Source organism: Epargyreus clarus, unplaced genomic scaffold (genome assembly GCF_041222505.1).
Source record: "Epargyreus clarus isolate Ecla_fem2 unplaced genomic scaffold, WU_Ecla_fem_2.2 ptg000031l, whole genome shotgun sequence".
In the NCBI taxonomy this organism is placed as follows: domain Eukaryota; kingdom Metazoa; phylum Arthropoda; class Insecta; order Lepidoptera; family Hesperiidae; genus Epargyreus; species Epargyreus clarus.
Genome location: NW_027332236.1, coordinates 4,787,637 through 4,805,369, shown reverse-complemented (window position 1 = coordinate 4,805,369; position 17,733 = coordinate 4,787,637). Strand labels below are relative to the sequence as shown.

Sequence of the window (17,733 nt, the reverse complement as noted above, 5' to 3'; positions counted from 1 at the left end):
TTCGAAACCATGCATGTTGGATCAAATTTTATGAATTCGTACTATGAGGTCTTGTTTGCATAATTTACTTTGTCTAGACTTGACATACACATAAGAGAGACTACGTACGCACGAGTTTTGGGTTTTAGTTTATTTTTTGTAAAATTGAATATGCGTTTTGATGGTAGAAGGTCACCCAATAGATGTATACCTACTGGGTTACGAAATGGCATTGATGTTATATTTTGTGATGATGGAAAAAGCCTTTGTGGTTCAACTCCGGCGGCAACACCGCTACACCTATTTTTGCCTCATAACATCAGTGTTAAGCGCTGCTGTGTTCTGGTTTGAAAGGTGTTGTAAGGGAGACATACTTTTCCGAGGCGTTCCAACTTAGTCCTCACATATAGCAACGCATTTATAGCCAAGCTCAGATAGGAGACTAATCTTATCTGGAGTTATCCACAGGTGTTCACGGGCAGCTGTAGCCACTTATTATCTGGTGGACTACAAGCTTATTTGCTGCTTCAGTATTATAAAAATACAGTTGTCATTGGAAACTACGTGAGACTGGCAAAAAGAGTCCCCCGCTACTCGACAAGAGGTGGCGCCATGAGTATTCTGAATCACGCTATCGAAGTTTTCTAAATATCTGCCATATATACAAGCTCCAAACTGAGACTGTCGGAGCACGGCCACTCCCCGGGCATGATCGCCTAGCCCGGCGGGAGATCTCCCCTTTGCTAAAATCTAAATGTTTGTATGACAGTAGATATACCTACTGTTAAAAATATATTCAAATTATTTTATTAGAATTCAACAACAAATTTTATTTAATTTCAATTAATTATTTTGTGTTACTTTAATTACATGTTATTTTTATAATGATAAGTTCACATTTATATATTCACTGGCTGGTACGATTGTATGAGTTAACAAAAAAAAGGACGCTCTTGATGTTGGTTACATTTTTCGCAGTCAAATGTTATAAAATACTTTTATTCTTTCATTGTTTTCACTACGGAATTTTTATATAACGCTCCAACTATATAAAACTGTAGACATACATTTATTTCAACTTAAGACCCACAGTATATAAATAGTATTAATTTAACCCCGAATGCCGAACCGCTGACTTTGACAAGTAGAAGCCATTATCTAATCTGAAGCATAACTTACAGAGTCTAGACGATGCGAACGGATCGAATATTGATAGTATCGCTCAATTGTTCGTGCAACATCGTATACTTATCTTTATATCTTTCTTTATGCGTCTCTGTTACTTATCATAGGTCAAAGGTAGGATGAGTGTATTATGAATGAAGTTCTGAAGAAAAGTATTTATCAAAGTTTAGCACTGACGTGCGCTGTTGTGAAGGATTTAATAAAAGAGAGAGACAATTACGTCAAACTCAATTCTTATTACATCAACTGGACTCGTGACTTCGGCACCTCGGTTAGCACGGACATATTTACCATTAACGTAAAATGTGGAATGAAATAAGGTATTTTCACGCGATAATATAGGTACAAAAAGAGTCCTTCTAAGCTAGATATGCAGTAACAACTCCTCTGGTGTTGCAATTGGATATGGGACCTTGACTGCTTTCCATCAGATAACCCTTCTGCCTTTTCGTTAGCTATAAATAAAAATATGTATGGGAAATAAACACATACCTTACTTGCCTATTTCCCACTATAAGTGATCCCCCTTATCTATCTCATTTGTAATTGGTTACCGGTGTTCAGTAACAGCTGTGATTACTTACCATCAGACAAGCTTAAGCTTGACTTTATACTAAAATTATCGCGGAATTGAGACATTTTACTTTGTAACGGGTACTAAATATCGGCAATAAAGAAATTTAAAAACCGTATATGGTGAGTACCCAATACATAGTAAAAAGGCCCCGCTTATTTGCTCATTATAAGCTCTATAAAAAATACAAATGTAATGTAAAGTAATGTAATGTAATGTAATGTAATGTAATGTAATGTAATGTAATGTATTGTAATGTAATGTAATGTAATGTAATGTAATGTAATGTAATGTAATGTAATGTAATGTAATGTAATGTAATGTAATGTAATGTAATTAATCCTAATTTTCTAAGAAATTATCCCAACCTTTTTACAGTAAATTCTTTATACCTTGTAGACGTTAAGTCATTAAATACTATCGCCATTAAAACTGGATGGCATCATTTAATTGTGCCATAAATTGGCCGGATCGTTAGTAGTGTATCACGTTATCAATCGTTAATGGATTAAATGGTGATAATAGAGGCAAGAGCCAATTATAAGGTCCCTCTCTAAGCTATTGTTAATAATAAACTATGTATTAAATTAGGCAATAATATGCATTTACTGAATAAGGATTACAAAATACAAAACAGATTTAAAATACTATTTAAACTGAGTCTATACACTAAAATTTTATAAATAAAATAAATTAGTCAAATCGCTGTCACGTGGAAGTGTACCGTTACCATAATAATAATACATAAATATGAATCATGTATAATTATAAATAATTATTATGTTAATAATTAATAACAATGATATAACGCAGATAATTATCGAAAGGGTGATTAATATACATAAGAAAATTCCTGGTTTCCGATATCTTCAACTATAAGCGATATGAATATTGAACAGTTCTCACACAAAACAAATCAGATTCTCGATTCGATAACCAATTTTTTTGAAAAATAGTTATGCCTAATATGAGGCAAATTTAAATACGTCGACAACATTTTATTGCTTAAGTGCATGGTAACATGTAATGTGTATAAAGATCCACATAGCTATTTATCAAATATTCAATTACAATTTACAATGAATAGCTTTATATAATTATTATAAAGTTTCCTAAAACCTTCACAAGTCTAACAGAACAGGGAAAGCGGAAATAATTTCCCCTGAAGATTTTCATTGTCTATCTACTAATTTCGGAATAGCACCCCCGACAAGTGTTTAATTGCACGTTCCGAGTAATAATAGTATTTAGCATCAGATTTTATCTTTTTTAATTTAAAACATTCTACGAACGAATTTAACAAGAATATTTCTTATTCAAGTGTGAATAAGTGTAGTGACATGATTCATGAATTATATATAAAGTTTTTATAGGTATATAAGATACCATTTTTATATAATACTAGCTGACCCAGCAAACGTTGTGTTGCCATATAAATAAAAAAAATTAAAGGTGAACAACCCTTATCACTTAGGGGTATGAAAAATAAATAATAGCCGATTCTCAGACCTACTGAATATGCATATAAAAATTGGTGAAAATCGGTAAAGCCGTTTCGGGAGAGTACGGTAACTAACATTATGGCACGAGAATTTTGTACATAACATTGATAAAGCAAACGAGCATAGGTACAGTCCACCTGACAGTAATTGACATCTGCCGCCCGAGAACGTCTATAATCAACGGCTGATAGGATTAGAGATTACCTAATATCTAAGAACGACGGTATAAGAACTAAGTTGAAACGTCTCTTATGAGTTATCAAATTTAATTTGTGTGAGGTATACTTATTACTATTTGGCCAAGGCGCTGGCCTATGACCTGAACCTCTTTAACTTTGAGAGAAGGCCCGTGCCCACCAGTGGGACAGTAATAGGTTAACGAGGTATACGTATCTCTCTTATACAACACCCTTTCAACCGAAACACAACAGCACTTAACACTGTTTTATTAGACATAAATAGGTGTGGAGCAAAAGGGTTTACGACCCTTGCAAACCCTGTCTTATTTGGGGTCAGAATGAGATGTGATGTTATTTGAAAGTTTTCAGTCCCTTGAAATAAGTTCTTCTCAGTAATGTTAAACCAGACTTATTTTCAAGTGTATCAATTTGTATTCAACTTCTAATGATTCTAGGCTTATTTGGGCGGCACCACCGCCGCACCTATTTCTACCTTATCATAGCGGTGTTAAACGCCGCTGTGTTTTGGTTTGAAGGGTATGGTAGGGAAGATATACTTTTCCGAGGCGTTCCAGCTTAGTCCTCAAGGGTAGCGGCGCATCTCAGGTCGACGTCAAGTAGAAATATTTAATCCTATCTGGGGTTAATTACAGTGGTCCACGGGCGGCAGTAGCCACTTACCATCAGATGGACTGCGTGCTCGTCTGTTACCTCTATTGTATTATAAAAATATAGTTCATAAAAAACTAAAAAACACGCTTTTATGATAAAATCAACTAAACAGTAGAAAAGTATTCTATTTCATTCTTTCATACATGCAAGGTAAGATAAGGATGTATGTTGATCTATTTCTTCTGAAAAACGGAGTTACTCACTGACAAACATACAAGTGAAGCTAATATAAATCGTGTAAAAAAAAGATAAGTATGGGATACAGTGACTTAACATAAAAATGTAGCTAACAGTTCACCAAAACTTTACGTAAAAAGATTTAAGAAACACAGATTTGTCAACAGCAAAACCAGTTTAAGTAAAATGCTCCTAAAATACTCCACTGAAAAGTTTTCACGAAGAAAAATGGGTGTTTCTTTATTCCCGCCATTCATTTTCCAGCTTTCCAACTCTCATAATAGTTTTACACCGCAACAATATAATATCAGTTACGAAAGATATGTTGCTGCTTATTATTTTGAAGTGGAACCCTTTGTGGTTCGATTCCGGCGGCACCACCGCCACACCTATTTCTGCCTCATAACAGCAGTGTTAAACGCTGTTAGCCGCTGTGTTCTGGTGTGAACTGTGTGGTAAGGGAGACATACTTTATCGAGGCATTCCAGCTGAGTCCTCTGGGGGAACCAGCGCATTTGTGGCCGACCTCAGATAGGAATCTAATTTTATCGGGGATTGATTACAGAAGTCCATGGGCGGCAGTAGCCAGTTACCATCAGGTGGACTGCAACTCTTATATTATTGAGAGATTTCCGGCGCTCTAAATACGTGAAATACAACTATACCCTTCATCAAAATTAAGCTTTATACGTATTTTAAATTCATATAGGTTGCCCGAGGTTCATACCCGGAACCTTTCGCGTCAGACCACTGTAAAATATGCATAAGACTAAAATAAGGACTAAGTTAGGTAGTAATCAATAACCTCAACTGCGTCAAAGCGTGGGTCAATTTACGGTCAAACTTCATTATTATGCTTACTAAATTTAGAACTACTAACTTCTAGGAAGTTTAACTACTGTCATACATTACTAATGTTACAATTGTATGAAGGATCAATGTTTTTCAGTCGGCATCGGCCACCCACTACTGGGTAAGGGTCTCAGAGTGAAAAAGACTTTTGTCATAGTCTACCGCGCTGGCCAAGTGCGAATTAATATATTTCACTTTTGAGAACGTATTTTATATTGTGTGTGATGACGTTTCCTCATGACGTCTTCCATCATCCTTATAAGTTATAATTAATTTATAATAGATAAACAAAAATTTTCTGGGGTTTGAAAATCAGACCCACCGTATTAAAGGCCAACTTTCAAACACTATTGCTATTTACTTTACATATTCTTATATACATTCTAGATTTGTTTATTGTAAATCGATATAGTTTCTTAATCATGAACAGAGCTGCGCAGACCCTGGTAGTGCCCTTCAAAATATTGGATTTTTTTTATATAGTCTGCCACGGCACGCATTTGAATGTAAATGGGAACCTATATTAGTATATGAGGACTTATATTACTAAGGTAATCTTCATGGAATAAACACAATTATTATTTAGATACAAATCTATGAATCCAATATTGTTATTAGGGGTGTCGTCGTATTTTGACAGATTGCTGTCAAAGAGCTCTACCGCCTGAAAAATTAATATTTAATGCGTTTTTATTCTCAGTTCCTAGAATTTCTTATATCAAGCATGAAGCATCAACTATAGTACAGCAACCCTAATTTACTGCCCCATTTATATTCATAAACGTGAGCCGATCGTCCGAGCCGATAGCGATAGGGTAGGGCTCTAGTTACAGCGGTTTATGCGTGTATGGATAATGAGATGAAATAAGAAATTGAAAATTTGATAGAAATATAATAATTTTCAAGGAAAATTTATCTTTTTATTATAACAAGAACCACACTGTTCGAAATATAAATTAATAATTATTTTACCAACAATGTTACATTAAGTATAATACGATATAGTTATATTAATACTAATCCAGATATAGAGAACTGATTGAAAGTAAATACTGCACTCGTACGTGCATGTGTATGAGATAAAATTTAGTAGCGATCGCTTTCAGTATAATGTAGATATACCATTTATCATACCTTGGCACTTTTAATATACCTAGGATGCGATATTGGAACGTAACATCACGTCTATCTATCCGTATATAATACCAAAAAGAATTGAACCGTAAGGTATCGGTTCAGAAGATAGCTTCTGAACCGATACCTTCTTTTTTCTTCTTCTTCTTTTTGGTATTATATACGGATAGATGAAGTCTATACTCTATACACTAAAGGCTGTATTAATTCTAGATCTAGATTCTAGTCTCTAGTAGGTGTCCGATCTATCTGACACAATAGCTATAAAATTTGATTATTCAGACGGACCTAAAGACACACGAAATAGAGTTCAATTATCATATTACTAATATTTGAACAAGAAACACCCGAAACTTCCGAAAAGAGAACGATTTTCTTGCGTACAAAAAAACCTGTGTAAAATAAGAAGCTTTTTCAACGATCACCAGAAACAGCTTAGATTAACTATGCGTAGTATATTTTAAGATACCATAAGCCCACGAGAGGGCTTCTGAAGGGCTGACAGCTGGAAAGCCACGGTGGCTAATGGACCTCTACAAATTAAATTAGTAATTACTTAACATACATATTTGATAAAGGTCTCTCAGGAATGCGCATATTATATCAACAAGTGTATGAAATAATTTAGATGTTATTTAATTAGCCCGCCTTCATAAAACATGAATATACAAACTAGAAATTAAAGCCTTTATTCCATGTTAAATTAGGCACAAAAGTAATTAGCTCGCGGATTGTGGTAACGAATATTACCTACTTGTTACACTGTAAACAGGTTGGTGATAAGCGATAATATATTTTCTTGTAAAAGTTAACAACAAATTAATTTTCTGTATGTCGAATGACAATCATTGTTGACATCTTTTGTGACAATAATTCTTAATAATTTTCTGGACCATCGAAGAAAAAGACCAATAAAATCGATTTAAAAACAAATGTTATTTATTATTTAATATTTGAATTTTGATTCGAATTACTTATCGATAAAAACTGCCATACAGATCTGTAGGTAACCCCTAATAATATAGGAATTCTACCTGGTATCAAGTCACTGGCAAAATAAATCAGTGATGTATTCTTACACATTAGACTTAAGTTACAACGCCTTATGTCATTATTTTTATAATTTCAAGGATGTGGTAAGACCTCATCCTTGAAATTATAAAAAAATTAAGCACAGCTGTTACTAGAGATAAATAAGTATAATGGTGGTACCACTGCAATCAAATCTCAAATAGTCTTACCAACTGTAAGTAACTTTTAAACACTATTTAAGTTTAACAAAGTTTTATTTTCATCTCGCTAAAGTGCCTATCCGCTTGCGATTGGACGGCACCCTTATTAACGTATACGCCTAAGGTAATACAATGTAATGAAATTATGTCTGGGTGTCTTCAGTTGTGTATTTTTTATCATTATTACACCGTTTCACATCCGAAGAACCTCCGGCCTACGCGGTTTCAATTTCACATGTCATAACTAGTTGAATATCGTGACTTTTGGTACGAATAACCTTAAGCATATTATATTTTTATTACCATAAGTATTATAATTTTTATATTTCATCATCATTTTAAGAACTGTTACTGTTTCATATATGTGTGACACGTACATAAAAGGTCTAAGAACCCTTTATGGTGAGGCTCCCGAGTCACCATTACCTCATCTTCTGCCTAAAACTGCTAGTCCGCTCTGAATATAGATATGAATCGCGTTGCCATAGTAGTATGATTACACCTGCTCGCAACAATTTGAGAGCGGACTAGGAGTTTGGCGCGGACTATACCTCCTGAGCTATTTCCAGAGCTCTCATCCAAATCCGGCGATGCATTGGCGACTCCTCTGATGTTTACTCATTCAAAAAAAACAATTTTGAATAGAGCTTGAATATAATATTAGAGATATCAATACCCTTGTCCCAAGCCTCTTGTTACCCTTAACATATTGTCCCGGTTATTATCTCAAAGCTAGCTGGCGGCCCGCCAAATGCATTACAAAGGCGGCCAACTGGTTAAAAATATACTCAAAACACAAACAAAGCAAGGAGTATCACATTAACCTAACGTATATGCCTGCCACGACCTAATTTTTTTGACGAAATTTCGAAAGCACACGTTAGCTTTAAATGGTATGAACAAACTGTTTAAACTTTATATTTTATTAATGCTGACGAATTTTCAAATGGATTATAGTATGGAATCTCTTCACAGTTTTAAATTTGAAACAGTTTACCATGCTGAGCAAGTGCAGTAGTAGATTTCATACATATACTACAAAATATCAAAATCTCTCGCCTATGTATTTTTTTTAATAACTTTACAATTTAAAAAAGTAATAAAAATTCAATACATATATTCATTACTCTTAATTTATTATCGTATGAAAACTGCGGATTTTTTTATGGTTCAACATTTAACTCGCTATCTTTACGACCATACCCTGCAGCCTTGATATAATACGAGTACGTTTGGAAATGTATTCGATAGAATTGACGTCCTCGTCAAAAATTCGTTGTGCTCTTGAAAGTTTTGTTAATAAAATATTAACAAGTTCGACAAAAAAAATTGTCCTATATATATATAAGACCCATATATCCCGCTGTCACTGTGACCATACCCTATATCAATGAACAGATTTGTACGGGGTAATGCTCTTTTATGCGGGTCATAGTTGACCTTCCATCAAAATTGCATTTTGCAATCGATAGATGAAATATTTTATAAGACCCATATATCCCGCTGTCATTGTGACCATACGCTATATCAATGAACAGATATGGACGAGGAACTGATATTTAATACGGCATAGTTGGCCTTCCATCGAAATTGCATTTTACAATCGACAAATAAAAAAATATATAAGACTTATATATCCCGCTGTCACAGTGACCATACCCTATATCAATGAACGGTTTTGTACAGGGAAATGCCCTTTAATACTGGCCATAGTTGGCCTTCCATCGAAATTGCATTTTACAATCGACAAATAAAAAAAATATATAAGACTTATATATCCCGCTGTCACTGTGACCATACCCTATATCAATGAACAGATTTGTACGGGGAACTGCCCTTTAATTCGGGCTATAGTTGGCCTTCCATTGAAATTGCATTTTGCAATCGACAAATGAAATATTCGATGTTTCCAATGATAATAAAAATGACTATGGAGAGGAAATTTGTGTTCGCATGTTTATTTTGGAATGAATGGTAATTTAACTTCATTCGGAGTTGATTTTTGCTGCACCGAAATTAGGTTAACGGGTCTAAATGTTAAAATATGTTATGTTGACTTGTTTGTTGAACGCAAAATAATAACATAATTGAGTTATTCCGTTGACTATTTATAATCTGTATATTTTATTAATAAGTCGATTCTCTACGATAATATATTAATTTGATAAGCTATTTTTTATTTTAGGAATCTAGAGAATCATTTAGGAATTATTTATACAAAAAGACTAAAAATGAAGTACGAAAATTAAAATGCACATCGGTTTTAATAAGAGGAGACGCTTTCTACACTCATAGCCCCTTAGGATCAGACCATAAAATTTAAGGAGTGGCTATATTTTTAAAAAGTTAGGTTATTTGTTTTAAACCGACTTCAAAAAAGGAGGTTATTTACGTATGTGTATTTGATGCCCGCGATTTTCTCAAAAATTACTAATCCAAGTTCGATGGGGGTTTGTTTATTTGAAATCATATTTTAGATTTACGAGACAGCTTTTAGTATTCAATACATTAGGATTTTTAACATTTTTCCCGGAAAATCGAGAAAACCTGGTTTCATATAATCTTAAAAAAACTCAAGTGTTTTAGATCAATTTTATATGATAATTCTCTATTTTATTCAGATTAACAAAACATCTGTTTGGTCCATAATACGTACAAAGGCGTGTAGGCAATTTGTCCATCGAGATTGTTTTCGTAAAACCTGTTTTATATTCATAAGAACGACAAAGCGATACTTGTGAATATTTTAGCGTAACTACGTTGAAGTATGCTTTATTGAATTAATAAAATATTTATATAAATATCTGTGATAAAAAGCGGGTTCGATTGTAGATATTTTTTAATATTTACATTTTTTTATAATACACAAGTGGCAGATAAGTAAATCAGAAGGTGGTAAAACTCTTTGTGGTTCGACTCCGGCGGCACCACCGCCACACCTATTTCTACCTAATAACAGCAGTGTTAGGCGCTGCTGTGTTCCGGTTTGAAGGGCGTGGTAAGGGAGGCATACTTTTCCGAGGCCTTCCAGCTTAGTCCTCAGGGGTAGCAGCGCATTTGTGGCCGACCTCAGGTATGTATATCTAATCCTATCTGGGGTTAATTACAGTAGTCCATGGGCGGCAGTAGCCACTTACCATCAGGTGCATGCTCGTCTGTTACTCCTATATTATAAAATAACAATAATAAATAGATTGAATTTAAGTTCTATTAGAGGTCGGCCACAGATCCGTCGGTACCCCTGAAGACTAAATGTAACGCATCGTGTATGTGACTAATCTTATTCCTATCTCTTAAAGTAAAACATAACAGCGGTTAACACTTATAAATGGATATTGGATCAACTCATCACTGCTGCATATGGGTCTCCTAGAAGGAGAAGAATAAGGCTGTATATCCCAAGTGCGTATTGGTAAACTTCACACACATGTGAGAACTTCTTTTATAGACCTTATTCTTCACGATGTTTTTCTTCGCCGTTAAACCACGTGATAATTATTTTCTCATATGAATAATTATTTTCATTATAGCTTATATAATATTTCTTTGAATTTAATGAAATTTAATATTGAGTAGGTTTTAATTACCGATGTCCACTATTGGGATAATAAGTTTGCAAACAAATTTATCGTGTCATAAACAACTCATTAGCACTTTGTAACGAAAAAACTGTCACGGAAACGAAGGTGTCAAAGCGGGTTCCGTGACACCATTAATTAACCGGGGTGACAATTAATTACGACCATGACAGCACGCTGACGAAGCACTTCGTAGCATCCACCACGTTTAGGGCCGTTTATATAGGTGCGGAATCGGCGCCGTAAAATTTAAATTTAAATGAGAAGCTGTTGCATTTTGTACAGTACGGATCCTCTTCATGCTAATCCAACTCGCGCAAGATTAATTATTTCAGTAATATTTATTTTGTTTACGGATTAATGACGTGTTACTTTAAATAAAAGCAGTGTTAGATTAGTGGTTTAAAAACTCGGCCTCTCAATCGAGGGGTCCAAGGTCCAAATCCCAGGCAAGCACCTCTGATTTTTCAAAGTTATGTGCGTATTCGAATTTTATTATCACTTGCTAAACGGTGAAGGAAACCATCGTGAGTAAACCTGCATACCTTAGAGATTTATAAAAAAACAAAAAATCTCAAATGTATGTGAAGTCTATCAATACGCACTTGGCCAGCGCGGTGGACTATGGCCTAATCCCTCTCATTATGAGAGGAGACCCGTGCCCAGCAGTGGGACAGTAATGGGTTGATGATGATATTTTAAATAAAATGGAAACTCTCGCCTAAAAAGAAGATGATTACTACCTCTTTAAGACTAAGTTCGAATGTCTTAGCTACCTCACCTTCCTCACGTTTAGCCAAAGTCTAAAAAATCATCCACACGCAATGTATACCATGAAATTCTATTTCATTTGTATTAGAACTAATAATATGGTTCGACCGAATTCGACTGTGTTACGGTGGAAAGGTACATGCCGGTTAAATAAAATAAGGCGACCATTTTAGTCCGCACGCCTTATTTTATAGTCCTCAGGTGATATATCTATTGCCTTCTTCTATATGGAGCTGAATTCAGATGTCCATTGGTAACAGCGACTATTTCCCATCACGTGGACTGCACGCTTGTTTTTTATTTCAATCATAAAAAAAAACGTCTTACTTTTTTTTTTTTTTTTTTTTTTTATAATATATGAGTAACAGACGAGCATGCAGTCCACCTGATGGTAAGTGGCTACTGCCGCCCATGGACATCTGTAATCAACCCCAGATAGAATTAGATATTCCTACCTGAGGTCGGCCACAGATGCGCCGCTACCCCTGAGGACTAAGCTGGAACGCCTCGAAAAAGATGTCTCCCTTACCACACCCTTCAAACCGGAACACAGCAGCGCTTAACACTGCTGTTTTTAGGCAGAAATAGGTGTGGCGGTGGTGCCGCCGGAGTCGAACCACAAAGGGTTCTACCACCTTCAAAAATACTTAAATAAACTTAGCTTTAGATAGTTAGGTAATAAACATGAAATCGCTATCAGGAGCAAATCTGAAAGCATTAGTACACGGCACAAGAAAAAATTGATCGAAAACGACACAAGCGTTTCGCACGACATCTAGAATATTTTCGCCGATAGAAGCTAGAAATTCAAAAGTCCTGCTACTAGAAACTGAACCGTACTTTCTTATACTCAAAGTAGTATTGAGTATAGTGAAGCGACCGACCGATATTCATGCCGTGTCGTATTAGTAAACGATACCCTTATTCGATCCAATCAACGTTTATTCAGAAAAATACTTGAATAGAGCAGATTGCGTCTCCACTTATTGGAATGGAAAGCTCCATGGAATACCATCATTTAGGTCGGCAGTGCTGAGTTTTCATTTTATTAGGTTATTAGGTTTGAAAGTTGAATACAGGGTCATTTCCTGTTGGGATTTCGTCGACTGTCATATGCTACGCGATGCTATGATAATATAATCGAAAGAAATAGGTTTGCCTATCATATTTATGCTACGCTATGCTATGTAGGAATATATTATAACAGTTATCTAATATTTTAAAACTTTTGAATAAGGTATTATTTTCGTTTCGTTAATAATCACTACGTGAATCTAAAAAGAAAATTGTTAATAAATTAAAATATCCTTTCAAGTTTCAACTTTACTTTTAAGAGTCAATTTAGGGTTCAATAAAAAATGATTCATTTACATATTCAATATTACTATAATTACTTAAAGAATATTCAATATTTATTTTCTCTATAATATTCTATAGTATAAATGTATATTAAATTATCATTGATTCCAGTTAACTCGATGTAATTAGTCATGTGCATGAATATTTATTTATTCGCAGCAACAATAACAATGTACCTATTTACGGTCATCAAATATGCGCATCGCAACATGATACCTAATTAAAGAAGATAACGGGAAGTTTGTTTAACCTAGGTATACATCTAGACTTACCTGCTCCAGATACTTTGCTGACAGGATGCGTCACAGGAGCGGCCGCGGTAGTCGCTGTGTTCGGGGGGTAGACCGGATCGCAGCACTCCCTTTCCGGAAACTCGCTTCCTCCCACCCATCCCGCCAGGAACAATACCAAAACCCATACCCCCACTTTTGGATAACATGTGACTTTGGGGCATCTCACCCCCAGCTTCGATACCCTCGCCCCCAGCTTCGTTGACCTAACCCCCACTTTAAAATGGCCTCCCAGTTTTGGGGATCTATCCCCCACGTCAGGGCAACTTTTCCCCGCACAACCTATACCCCTAGGATTTATAGCACTAGGTAACATCGACCACAGATTACTTAACCACACTTGAACTCCCTCTGTACCATCGTCACTCCCCACCCCCTCTTTCCTATTCGACCCATCCCCACCCTTGTATTCAGTCATCTGACTTTCACATCACACTTCTTGAGCACAAACACTGATTAACTAATGATATGTATTCGTTACTACACGTCCACGTTATATAGTATCTGAATTTGTATATTTATTTTTATTTATTTACCTGGAAATTGGAAAAAGCAAACAAAATTACATTCAGAAATTAAAATATCTTCGTTTTGTTTTGAACAGAAAAGTTTTAAGTCTAGTACACATTGTTATTTTGGGAAAATAAAAAATGGAATTAACAGAACTGTGGAATCAAAAAAAATGTTTTTGTAAAGTTTGAAATATGCTCAAGAGGATAGAATTTTTGCATGGTGCTGCAACTCGGACAATTAATTTGAAAGTTTAAGTTTAGTTCATATTTTAAGGCTAGTGGAATAGGTTCCTGTATGACCATTACGTTACGAATAAATCTTAACGTTAATCATTGAACAAAATATATATTTTTCAAAAAATATTTCAGTTAATAAATATTATTCGATATCTGTTATTTATATGATTTTAGAGCTGGATCGAAATATCGGCAATAAAGTAATTAAAAAACGCATATCATGAGTACCCGTTACATAATAAAATATCTGTAATTTATTTGTGATTTTTTTTAATAGTTAATATAGTTTCTTGATAATATGTAGAGATATGTTTGTTGTAACTTAATAATAAGCTTTCACGACAACTTGGACACCAGAAATAACCTGACTACTTAAATAACATGCAACTTCCATTATGAATACGATAATAGATTTGACTCGTCCTTTTAAAAATATCTTTATGCAGTTGTTTCAGTTATTCAAATTTTACTTTTAAAATATGGTTTAGATTAATACTGCAGAATTTACAAGAACTACATATATATATTTAGTTTGTATAGGATTAAGTTGGAATGCCTTGTGTATGCCTCCCAAGCTATTCATAAATAATATCTATTGATTTAATAAAAATAAAATAAAAGTAGATAATTCCTTGAATTATTATTAAGTAATGGACTGTCCCTCATATGCTTTTAAATGGAAAAACCACCATATTGGAGACAAAAAAAAAATTACGTCAATACGCCTGAATGATTCGACTCACCGCTGACTTAAAAATTTGTTTTTTTTCCTGAAACCTTTTACATAAAAAACTATTTTTATTCAGTTTTTCTGAAACGTCCCTTAACGAATGTGAGCATTACAGAGCGCGCTCCAAAATGTTTTATACCAGCCAGATGCACAAACAGTTTCAGGTTCGATTCCCAGGCAAGCAACACGTGATTGCTGGTTATTACGGCTCAACAAATAAATCGCTGTACAGATCCATTTTTTCCTTTAGAGCTTAAAAACTTTAAAATTGATATGTATTTTCTGCTTTGTACACTCAGCCTAATCTTAAGTGCGCATTAAAGAAATTGAAATCCAAATATGCTATTTAACTTTTCTGTACAAACTCTTCTCATATTGCCTTTACTTTAAACTTTGTCTATTCGAGATGTGTTTTATATATACGTTTTCTGTTTCATTCGTATTTTCAAGATTTGGTAAAAATTTCGTAGGTATTTGTTATAATTATTTATGATTCTTTTTTTTGTTTTTATTTAATGTGTTTTTATTATTTTTAACGAATGTGAAGTATCCTTAATCAGTCAGATCTTTCTGTTCTCTTTCTAAGGTCTAAAATTGTTTGAGAAACCCACACTCAGCAGTGGGATAGCAAGATGATCATCGTAATATTATTCAAAACCTGTACATAAATTAAGAAATCATAAGACTGGTAGTGAATTCCCATGTGCCCTTTTGTACTTCGGAGGCCCCATTAAGCCGTTGGTCCCGATGATTGTATAGTACTCGTTAAACATTATGCCTTATAAGCACATTAAAATATCCAACACTGGTCACTAACCTGTAACTTCTCGTACCAAGTCTAGTTGAAATGCCCACTGCCCAATAGTTAGACATAAAAAGTTATAGACCATAAAATATACTCTTAATAAAAAAAACACGGCCTTTAGATACCCATATTAGCACAAAGTTAAGAAGTAGATTAATAAAACTTTTCATTTCAAAATCAACAATATTTTTTGTGCAAATAACGCTAAATTCTCAAGTCAAACAAATAAAGTGCGTTTTAATAATCCACAGGTTGTTCCAACTTAGGCAGTTTCGGATTAGTATAGACAGCAAAAGCATGAAGTGCTAAGTCCTACTGCTGGAGAGTAACGAACTACTTTTTAATAGCTATAAAAACCCATCATTATGAAATACAGCGTCCCACATATAAAAATACAATAGACAGAACTGGACTGACTTGTGAGAAATTGTGCGTATTAAAATTATGATCGTACATCGTTAAAACACCTACGAGTATATGCCTGAAAGTTCTCTTTAAAGTTCTCGAAATAGTGTACTAAAATGCATTTGACCGTCGTTTTTAGAAAATAGTCATGTTCTAAAAACATTCTCCTCTTGAGAATAATGTAAGATAGTAACTGTGTCGGAGATTTTTAATGGATGAAGGATAAAGTCATCTAACTTATCTATGAAACGATAATGGGTCTAATCTTGGACGAAAAAACAAATTCATTTTTACATACAAGTAAAGTCGTTTATCGCGTACCGACTATTGTAAAACAAGTCCTAAACAAAATCCGTGGGGAATTTTGCTCCGTAATAATTTCTTTCAAATTGCCCTGTCTATTATAAATTAGGAGAACTATTCGGGCATGTTTTTGAAATAATTCCAAAACTTCCCCGCCGTCTTTGTTCTTCAAATATTAATTTAAGTAATATCGCTTAGCTTCTGAGATGACACTAGACTGTCAAAATTAGGGAGAAGATTGGGAAATCCGTTTACAAGATGTAGTAAAGATGATAGTTCAATTAAAACTCGAGTAAGTAAATCTTTAGAAGTAATGGATTGAGGAAAATTAGGGCAGTTAGATCGCGTTAATGTGAATAAAATATGCGAAACTTTTACGAAGATTGAAATTTATTTGAGTGGTTCTATCGGGACTGGAGTAAAACGTCTCTGGGAGGTAATTTGCATTAGTGACCAGCTTTCCCCGTGGCTTTGCTTGCCATCTCAAACGTCAAGTATATTTTGAGAAAATATCTGTTTAATTTTTACTAAGCTATCGAGCACGAAATGTTAAGGTGCTTATGTTAGGTTAGAGGGTCTAGGAAAGGTTAGTGTAGCGCAGGTTATGGGGGGCAGGGGTGAATAAAAGGTCGTTTAATGCAACGATCCCATTTTATCTGATAAACTATAGAAAATATATCTTATAGATAACGTAATGATCTTATCCGAAAAAAATGACATCTTAAGAAAATCTTAAGAACTAAGGGTACATGTAGGTGATAATTTTGTATGTAGGTAGCAGCATATTCGGGCGAAATTCTTTTGACGTCATCGACACGTACACCAAAATACACTTAACAAAACCTCTAATCTAGTTTTGTTTCTAATAGGCATTTGCCTTTTAATACCATCAAAAAAGTGACAATAAAATTAAGGTAAAATACTACTTTTATACAAAAGTAACTAGCTGACCCGGCAAAAGTTGTGTTGTCATATAAATAAAAAAATGTTAAGGTTGAACAGCTCTTATCACTTAGGGATATGAAAAATAGATAGTAGCTGATTCTCAGACCTAATAAATTTAAATTAAAATTTGGTAAGAATCGGTAAAGCCGTTTCGGAGTATGGTAACTAACATTATAAAATGAGAATTTTATATATAAGATTACGTAACTTTAGGAGAACTTTCTTAAAACTCTGTCATTCTTCAAACGCATATTCTAAAAGGATTACATATCCTAAGTAAGTTTATATAGTAGATACTTAATTCCTTAATTC

General features: G+C 34.3%; 1 protein-coding gene across 1 annotated transcript in view; it reads right to left on the bottom strand.

Moving 5' to 3' along the window:
* Gfrl (Glial cell line-derived neurotrophic family receptor-like) overlaps window positions 1–13,768 on the bottom strand; it is a 231,230-nt gene extending 217,462 nt beyond the window's left edge. Inside the window, exon 1 of the mRNA XM_073089799.1 lies at window positions 13,467–13,768. The gene's annotated coding sequence lies outside the window, so the exon portion shown is untranslated. The remainder of the gene's footprint in view (window positions 1–13,466) is intronic.
* Window positions 13,769–17,733: the final 3,965 nt, after the last annotated feature.